The sequence below is a fragment of the Lutra lutra genome, chromosome 4 (assembly GCF_902655055.1).
Source record: "Lutra lutra chromosome 4, mLutLut1.2, whole genome shotgun sequence".
Taxonomy (NCBI): Eukaryota; Metazoa; Chordata; class Mammalia; order Carnivora; family Mustelidae; genus Lutra; species Lutra lutra.
Window position 1 is genome coordinate 31,790,433 of NC_062281.1, and position 9,483 is coordinate 31,799,915.

Here is a 9,483-nt window from a genome sequence, read left to right on the forward strand (position 1 = left end):
TTCTATCCTCATATAACAAACACCTAAGAGAAAAATACGATGAAAATCTGATGATAGTATTGTTAGTATAAAAATGAAATTTGTGTATGTGATATTTATAGGAATGTAATAAAAATCCCTCACATTCAGCAAAAAAGCAGCTTATTTGTCACACAAAGAACCTTACTGAAACCACAAGTAAATTCCTATAGAAGAACATGTATCTGAAATACAGATATAAAAGAAGCATAAAGAAACTTATCATTAAATCCTCAGCATTTGAAAAGAAGAAAAAGATGAATAAAAACAAAGTCAAAGACATTTGCACAAGTCATATTTGAGAAATTTCCAACTGTGAGCAAAGCAACAAAATGAGACCTGGATATGTATTCAGGTAGTTACTGATGGAAAAGTGTGAACAAAAACCAAGATAAACGATCATAACCATTTAATTTCCTAGGGAAAGGAGGTAAGAGAATGCCTGGTAGTACTCTGTCAGCCCAAAACTCAGGTGCTGACATTGACCTTCCTAAAAGGGCATTCTTCATTTTTAAACACCCCAAAGCTTAAATGAACTGAATAATAAGACTATAGGGAAGATTTTAAATATTAAAGATATTTTTCAGTTATGTTTGTTTTTACCTCTGGCAGTATCTAAATCTGAAACTAGAAGTCTTGACCCATTTACACATATTTTTTTTAAATGCTACTCTTGGGGCGCCTGGGTGGCTCAGTGGGTTAAGCCTCTGCCTTTGGCTCAGGTCATGATCTCAGGGTCCTGGGATCGAGTCCCGCATTGGGCTCTCTGCTCGGAAAGGAGCCTGCTTCCTCCTCTCTCTCTGCCTGCCTCTCTGCCTGCTTGTGATCTCTCTCTGTCAAATAAATAAATAAATCTTTAAAAAAAAAAAATAAGAATGCCGCTCTGACTAGCCCATTACATCATTTTTTTCTAAACAGTTAATGATTTCCAATCCATGGGATTAGGAAATCCTAGAATGATTGGCCTACTAGCTATACCTTTTTTGAGCTAGTTCTTTACAGACCAGTGGATGTTCATCTACCATAATTGGTGATGGGGATTTCTTTGTCCTACTAGAATAAGTGGTATTCCGAGCATAAGCAAGAGTCAAAATTCTGGAAAGCATAGGATCCAGACACTGTATACAGCTCCATTAAGAAACTGAGATGGATGTTAGCCTGTATGAAATTTATTTATGTGATCTACTTATTAATAATAAGTATCTTCATGTAAATCATGCTTTATTCCAAACTTGGTTTTCTACTCTTTATCTTACCCTGTTTGATTAAATAAATCCCCAAATAGTCATTTAATTGGTATAACACTTCATTCCTTTTGCTTGCTTTGCAAGTCCCAGTGGTGTCTTGCAGACGTAGTTTTAGTCCCTCTTAAAAAGTATGATTTTTCCATTATAGCTACTTACATCTGGGTAGTGTGTGGTTGCAGATTTCTACAAAACAGCACTGGAAAACAAAAGTCAGGTCACAAATCCTTTTCTCAAAGGCAAATACAGTTCCTACTTTTGATCCAGGCAGAAAGCCAAACCTAGAATAAGAGAAGCCATATGTATGTGTTTGAGAAAGTTGCCTACATAAGTAGGGATTTTCCCCAAATAATGAAGTTAACTTTTTGATGACTTTAGGAGAATGATGGAAATGTGATGGTCACACTACAAACTTTAAAAATGTTTTACAAATACTTTGAGGTAATTTTTTAAAAAGAAGAAACAGGATGATAAAAGAACCACAACCTTCATCAAGACTGATTAATCCAAAGAGGGCAAGTATGGCATTTAAAGGTTCACCAGTTTCCCTACACTCAAGTACAGCTGAAACTTGTTCCCAGATATTTTTATCCATGTCCAAAAGCAAAAAGATATCTGACTCAATAAGGGTGAGCCTGTAAACCTGCCCACCCTCAACCCCTTTCTGATCTTCATTTGTGCTTAATAAGACATGAAAAAAACAAATGAATGATTCTAGGGTGACCATTAGAAAACCTCTTTTATACACATTAGCACAGTTCAAGAAGATTGATCCTAAGGTCTCCAGGCTCAGAAGTGTCTACATATCTTCTACACAAGTGGTCCTCCACTGGGAGCAATTTGCCGCTAGGGAACACTTGGTATGCCCAGAAATATTTTTATTCTTACAACTGGAGAGTAGGAGATTTTACTGGAATCTAATGAGTAAAGGCCAGGAATCCTGAAAAATATCCACAACGCACAGGACAGCCCTTGACAAGAAAGCATGTATCACTAAACATCAAATGCAGAGGTTGCGAAATACTGTTGTAGATCAGTGTTCCCTGGATCAGCCCAGTCTGTGAAGAAGCATGGTCTTCTTGATATTTGACCTCTGGGTCCATATTGAAAATGGGCATTTAGAGTCACAATTCTCCTGCTATGTATGTATCAACTGGGGGTGAAAGGCATGGTTTCTCTCCTTATTTCCAAGTTGGGAAGCCCTCCTTGCAAGCAATTATTTGGAGTCCATAGCTCTTTTCCTCTCTTCTAACAGACCTGGCTCTCAGATCCTGACCTGCTCTGGCCTAAAAAGAAAGACACAAAAGGGAGCCTGGAGCCAAATAAAGTGTTATTTTTGGTTTTTCTCAGCGCACCTAGAATATTCTAAGTGAAGCAGAATGACATTAGGCGTTTACTTCCACCTCTAGGCTGAACAGTATGTTTGAAAAGGACTATAAACAAAAGTAAATTTGGGGGCACCTGAGTGGCTCAGTTGGTTAAGCCTCTGAATCTTGGTTTGTACTCAGGCCATGATCTCAGGGTCATGAGATCAAGCCCTACGTCAAGCCCTATGTTGGGCTCCATACTTAGTGCAGAATCTGCTTAAGAGTCTCTCTCTCCCTCTCCTGTTACCCTTTCTCCTGCCTGTACTCTCTCTCTAAAATAAATAAAAATCTTAAGAAAAATAAACTTCAAGAATAGTTTGAATATTTGAATTCCATTTTGTGGTATATAATTATATTTATGAATTCTCATACTGATATATTTAACCAAGAAAAAACCCCAAATGTTTAAATTTTCTTCTATTTGAAGACATTTAAATATATAATTTAAAAATATCAGTACAAAGTGGCGAATGTTGTTTGCTTGAGAAGAAAAAAAGTATTCTGGAATGATGTACTTTATTGATTTTGGTGTTAAAAGTAATGGTGCAAATAGATGAAAAATACTCACAGATGCTGTAACAATTTTCCTTAGCAAAACAGTAGGTTGGAAACTTTGTTGGTTCTCCATTTACTCATTTGAAATTATACTGATCCATGAAACCCAAAATAACTGTTCTAGTCTGCTCAACAACTAAATAGTGATGGTCTTTACTTAAGAAACTCTACTGGTGAGGACTTTTCTGCTTTCTGAGGAAGACCATGTCATTTATTTGGTCAGTCCTATTGGAAAGTTCTTTATGTTGCAGCAAAAACATTTGTAATCATCTCCCCACAATTTCTTGGTTCTTGGCTCTTGTTCTACCCTGCAGGTCATAGCAAATGAGCCAAATTCCACTTCTATAGGACAGCAATAAGTAATGATGGTTACCATACCCATCTTGAACTTCATCCTCTCTAAGCCAAGCATTTGCTAGTGCTGCACTAACACAACTCAATAGTTCCTCTTTATGTTGTGGTCATTGTCCTCCAAATAGCTTCCAGTTTCTATAAAATTGAACAACATAAGTTTTAGCTGAAACAGTCTATTAGTTCTATCATTTTTCTGTTTTAGACATTTCAATCATATTGTTTGGCTTTAAGGACAAACTAGATTTGTTGGCAAGCCTTAGTAATATTGATACATAAAATTATAGTTAAATCAAACCATAGATATTTAAACAAGTTCTCCCTCTAACTCCTATTTCCTCTACTATGTCTGCAGTCAACTGGTGGGGTTTCTAGTTGATTCAAGGTTATGATTTTTTAAATTCATATCCTAAATTTCATCTTGTTATTGCCAGCACATTGTTTCACACTGCTGAGATTTTAGAAAATATTTTTCTTGTAAAATATTTCAAACATTTGGAAAAAGAGATGAATATAATGAAAACTCATGTGGCCAAACCCAAATATAATACATATTAACATTATACCATATTTTCTTTAGATTATTGTGTTTTTAAGCAAACCAAACTTTAAATAGAGTTGTAGCCCAGCTGAGAACTCTGAAATCCTATCCCCCACCCTCTTTTTCCTAGTTAAATCACCATCCTGAAGGTGTTATGTATACTTCTCATCCTAGATTTATATACCTAATTCTATATATGCAGATAGCTATAGACTGTACATACTTTTAAATATGCCATAGAATATGAATCACGCTATAGTTTTTCTTTTTCTTACCTCTTGTTTCTGACCATTATACCTGTTAAAATATGAGGTACCAGTTCTTTCATTTCCAATTGCCGATTTGTCCAGTCCATTCTCTCCATTTCAAACAATGCTATTATGTGCATCTTTAAATACATCATCTTATGTCATTGTGTAATAGTGGCCATAGGACAGACACCTAGAGGTGAAATGTCTGGGTTGTGGTTACATATTTTTACTTTTAGTAGATGTTGTCAAATTGCTTTTTAAATCAATAGTATTAATTTATGTTTCCATTAATAGTGATTGAGAGTTTGCATTATTCCACATCCTTGGCAATACTTGGTGTGTTATTGGTTACATTGTATCTTCCTCCAGAATTCATAAAGTCATGTTGAAAATTCCATATTGAAATCTTTATCATCAATATCTCTAGTGTGACCTTATTTGGAAATAGGGTCACTGCAGATAAAATTAATAAAATTAGGTCATATTCGAGTAGGGTGGGTCCTTAATCCCATGACGGGTGTCCTTAACAAAAAGGGAAATTTGTACACAGGAATAATGCCATGTGAAGCTAAAAGCAGACAGATATTGGTGTGATATAACAGAAGTCAAGGAACACCAAAGATTGCCAACAAACCAGAGCATGAAGAGATTATCCATCACAGCTTTCAGAGGAGCCAACATTTTGATCTTACTCTTCTAGGCTGCAGACCCATGAAACAATAAATAAACAATGAATAATTTGTGCAAATCACAACAAATTATTAATGGTACTTTGTCATACTTTGTCATACCAGCTCTAACAAACTAATATACTTGGCATTACCTGGCTTTTCAAATGTTTGCCAATATGATAGATATAAGATAGAATCTTATTTTTAATTTCTATTTTTTCCACAAATGATATTGAGCATACACATTGCTAATTTGGGTTCCCTCTTCAAAGAATTACTTTTTTTTAAAAGATTTTATTTACTTATTTGACAGACGGAGATCACAAGTAGGCAGAGAAGCAGGCCCAGAGAGAGGAGGAAGCAGGCTCCATGCTGAGCAGAGAGCCCGATGTGGGGCTCGATCCCAGGACTCTGAGATCATGACCTGAGTTGAAGGCAGAGGCTTTAACCCACTGAGCCACCCAGGTGCCCCAAGAATTACCTTTTTAATTTCTGTCTACTTTTAACTGATTTACCTCCAACTTTGATGATTATTTTTTTACATAGATATTTTAATTATTCAACAATACTTTTCTTTATGAAATAAGTTCTTAGTATCATGATTAAAGGTATTCCTTCCCTGAGGTCTTGATGTCTTCTACATTTTCTAATAATTAAAAGTTTTACTTTTCGCAATTTTTTCTTTAATCTGACTGGATTTGAATTTTGTGTATAAAATGAGGCAAGAATTTATCATTTTTTATATTTGGATAATCAATTTTCCAAGAACCATTTATTTATTTATTTACATAACCAAAAAGGAACAGTAGCATGGTTTTTAATGAATTTTAGTCCAGATTACAAAGCAGGGCACTAGTTGTACCCCGACTTGTTAGTACACATTTGAACAACTTTTTGTTCCCCCATAAAAGCAAGTAACAAAAGTATATCAGATGGACAGGATAAGATATTTGAATCTAGGGCGCCTGGGTGGCTCAGTGGGTTAAGCCGCTGCCTTCGGCTCAGGTCATGATCTCGGGGTCCTGGGATCGAGTCCCGCATCGGGTTCTCTGCTCGGCAGAGATCCTGCTTCCCTCTCTCTCTCTCTCTCTGCCTGCCTCTCCATCTACTTGTGATCTCTCTCTGTCAAATAAATAAATAAAAAATCTTTAAAAAAAAAAAAGATATTTGAATCTAGTTTTTAAAAATCAGCATGGATAGTATTACTATTGCAGTGTAAAAGACTTTCTGTACTTTTTGCTCCATACCCACCCCATTTATCAATTCAAATTCTAGGACTTTCCTAATCAAGAGATTTTGTGGGAGAATATCTTTTGAGACTTTTAGTGTACAAGGGTAATTTTTCTTGGTTTTACTCTTGATGTCCTTTACCTCTGTCACTGGGTGAGTGAAGGGGCTGGCACAGTTCTTCAGGAATTCTTCTGAGGCACTTTCACCATGATAGTTTTCACTTAAGTATATGTTTGCAGCCCATACTCTCCCAGCTTCTGACCACTCTGGACATTGTGTAGCCACTGAGTGGTGATTAGTCCCCAAACACATCATAACAGTTGACCCACACTGTGCCAGCATGGAAGGCCTGGGACAGATAATTGGCCTTGTCCAAGTCCTTGGTGAAGACAACTGCAGCCACACATGGAATTGTTGGCTTTCCCAGTGACTTCCTCTATGGTCTTGAACCTCAGGATCTGCATCGTTGGCTCAAAGATCTCCTCCTTGGCAGTAGTCGTGCTGTCTTATATATCTCCAAATGGTGATGGTGGGCTAGGCAAAGTAGCCACAATCAGAAGTCACCCCTCCATCAAACAGCAGCTCTGTCCCTCCTCCCTCCCAGATCTGTATAACCAAGGACATTCTAAAGCTGAGTTTCATCTACCTGAGATCCCTAGTTGTCAAAGGGTTCCCAACTATACAAGACCTGACTAGGGTGATGTTCTGCTTCATAAATTCAGTGTAAATATCTTCTTGTACAAAGATCTGGAAACCTGTACAGTAGCACTGACACTGGTTGAGGAAAGGGCAAAGGGGTTCTGCTCCATGGCCCAGTTCACGTCTGCATCTGACATGATGATATTGGCACACCCCCCATTGACTCCAGGGTCACTCTCTTGAGGTTACTACTTCCTGCAGTAACAGGGACTAGGTGGTCAATCTCAGTGGAGCCTGTGAAGGCCGCTTTGTCCACATCCTCATGGGAGGTGATGGTAGCCCCATCTGTGGGGTCAAAATCTAGGAATAATACTAACCATGCCAGGGGGAAAGCGAGCCTCCTTAATAAGGTTGGTCACATAGAGGGTGGTGAGTGGAGTCTGCTCAGCTTCCTTCATCACAACCTTTCCCATTGCCAGGCTGGGCCCAGTTTCCAGGCTTGCATCAGGAACCGGAAGTTCCACACAATGATCTGCCTGCACACTCTGATAGATTCATGGTGGATGTAGCTGAAAAAGTCCCCATCCACAGAAATGGTTTTCTCATGGTAGTTATCACCCCAACCAGGATAATAATGGAGGATTTTGAGGACCATGTCCATATCCACCAGGCAGATGACATAGAACTTGCTGTTACCCAGGGTCTCCAAGGCTGCCAGGTAGGTCCAGTCTTGCTCAATCAGATCATCCAAGCTATTCACCAGGTGGGCCCTCTCAGACATGTCCATGTGGTGCCAGGGTGAACCCAGCTGAAAGGCAGCCAGGGATGCCTTTACTGTCCTGTCCACATTTTTCTTGTCTCCTTCAACTACTTGATAGATGACTTCTCCCATGGATGGATTGACGGTGAGGAATATTCTTGCTAACAGCATTTTGCCACTCATTGTTTATGAAGATCTGGTTGTAGAAGACTTTAAGGCTGCTGGTTGGGTGGCAGCAGTAGACACAAGATGATGCCCCAGGCTGGGCCTGAGGCTGGCAGCATGCAACATGTGGTAGGAGCAGGCATGCAGGACCTCCAAGAATCATTTATAATTTTCGGTTTTTTGCTAGTTACTTTGTACTAGCACTTCTGTCACAGTTCATGTTCCCATATATGTGCGGCCTTATTTCTGGGCTCTTTATTCTGTTCTATAGGTCTTTTTCTGTCTAATTCTGTGGTACTACTGCACCATCTTAACTATTATAGCTATGAAATTTTCATTGACATGAAAAAAAACTTTTTAGTATCATATTTCCTCAATTTCTAATTATAGTGCATTGTCATTAGAGAACATAATTGGTATCATATTGCGTCTATAATAATTATTAAAATGAGTCTTTTTCTATCTCTTTTGGAGTAGTTGCTAAGTAGTTTGCAACACCCAGCCCAAGAACTACATTCAGGGAAAATATGTGTGGTAGGTGAGGAGAGAGAAATTCTTTCCCCTCCTCCACAGATCAAAGAAAGAGATATCTTTTATACTTATTAAGGAGCTTTAAGAAACAAATAAGGAGATTAATTCCAGTCTCCTGGAGCTTGAATAGCGATTCTATTAGTAGAAAGAGGGGGACATTTATCATTAGAGGCAGTAGTTCAGTGTAAAGGGAATAAACAACTAGGCAAAGAGGCACAGCATGCATCAGGGAGCCAGAGCCAAGTGTTTCCAGCTGGGGAATCTTTGAGGAACCCCTTGGGACTACCCTCAAGAGAAACATTCAACTTTGAACATCCACTGGGCATCAACATAGATGTGCATAATAGCTGGCAAATAAAAGTTTTCTCTCTCCTCTTCCTCTCCCACTTTTGTCCACCATCAAATTGAAGATCAGAGGATTTAGAGAAAGAAATATGAGAATGGATGGAGGAAACAAACAAGGAAATAGTACAACTAAGCATGCCTCTTTCCCCTATGTTAAGCTTTCAGTGAGAAAGAGGAAAATATTTCACTTAAATGAAATTGGGAATTTTTATTATTCCCTGTAATATACATTCTTTTTAGTACATATGAAGCATTTACAAAAATACAAAAAAAACCCTCAATACATTTTAAAGAATCAATATGATAAAAAAAACTCTCCTCTGATGATTACAAATTATAAATTGATAAGAAAATTAATGCTTTAGAATCTTATGTTTTGGGAACACAAGACATTTTCAAACACTTGTGTTAAAGATTATGATTCCTAGAAGGACATCATATTAGTAGTCCTTCCTTCAAAAATATACAACCTGAATCTAATCATAAATAAACATTAGACCAAATAAAACTGAGAAACAGTCTACAAAATAAATAACCCAAATTCTTCAAAATGCCAATATCATGAATAACAAAGAAATTGCTAAAGAATTATTCCATATTGAAGGAGGCTAAAGAAACATAAAAGCTAAATATAATGAGTGATTCTGGCTTAGACTGTGGACTAGGAGGGGAAAAAGCTATGAAGGTCATGACTGAGGCAAAAGCAAAAACAAGAGAGCATTATAAACAACTTTATATTAATATCTTTTAATTTCTTTAAAAGTATAAAGTGTCAAAAGTTAATCAAAAGTGATTAGAAATATCAAATAAGAAAT

General features: G+C 37.4%; 1 pseudogene; it reads right to left on the bottom strand.

The window, feature by feature from the left end:
- Positions 1–6,407: 6,407 nt before the first annotated feature.
- LOC125098667 (aldehyde dehydrogenase, mitochondrial-like) lies at positions 6,408–7,918 on the bottom strand (annotated as a pseudogene).
- Positions 7,919–9,483: the final 1,565 nt, after the last annotated feature.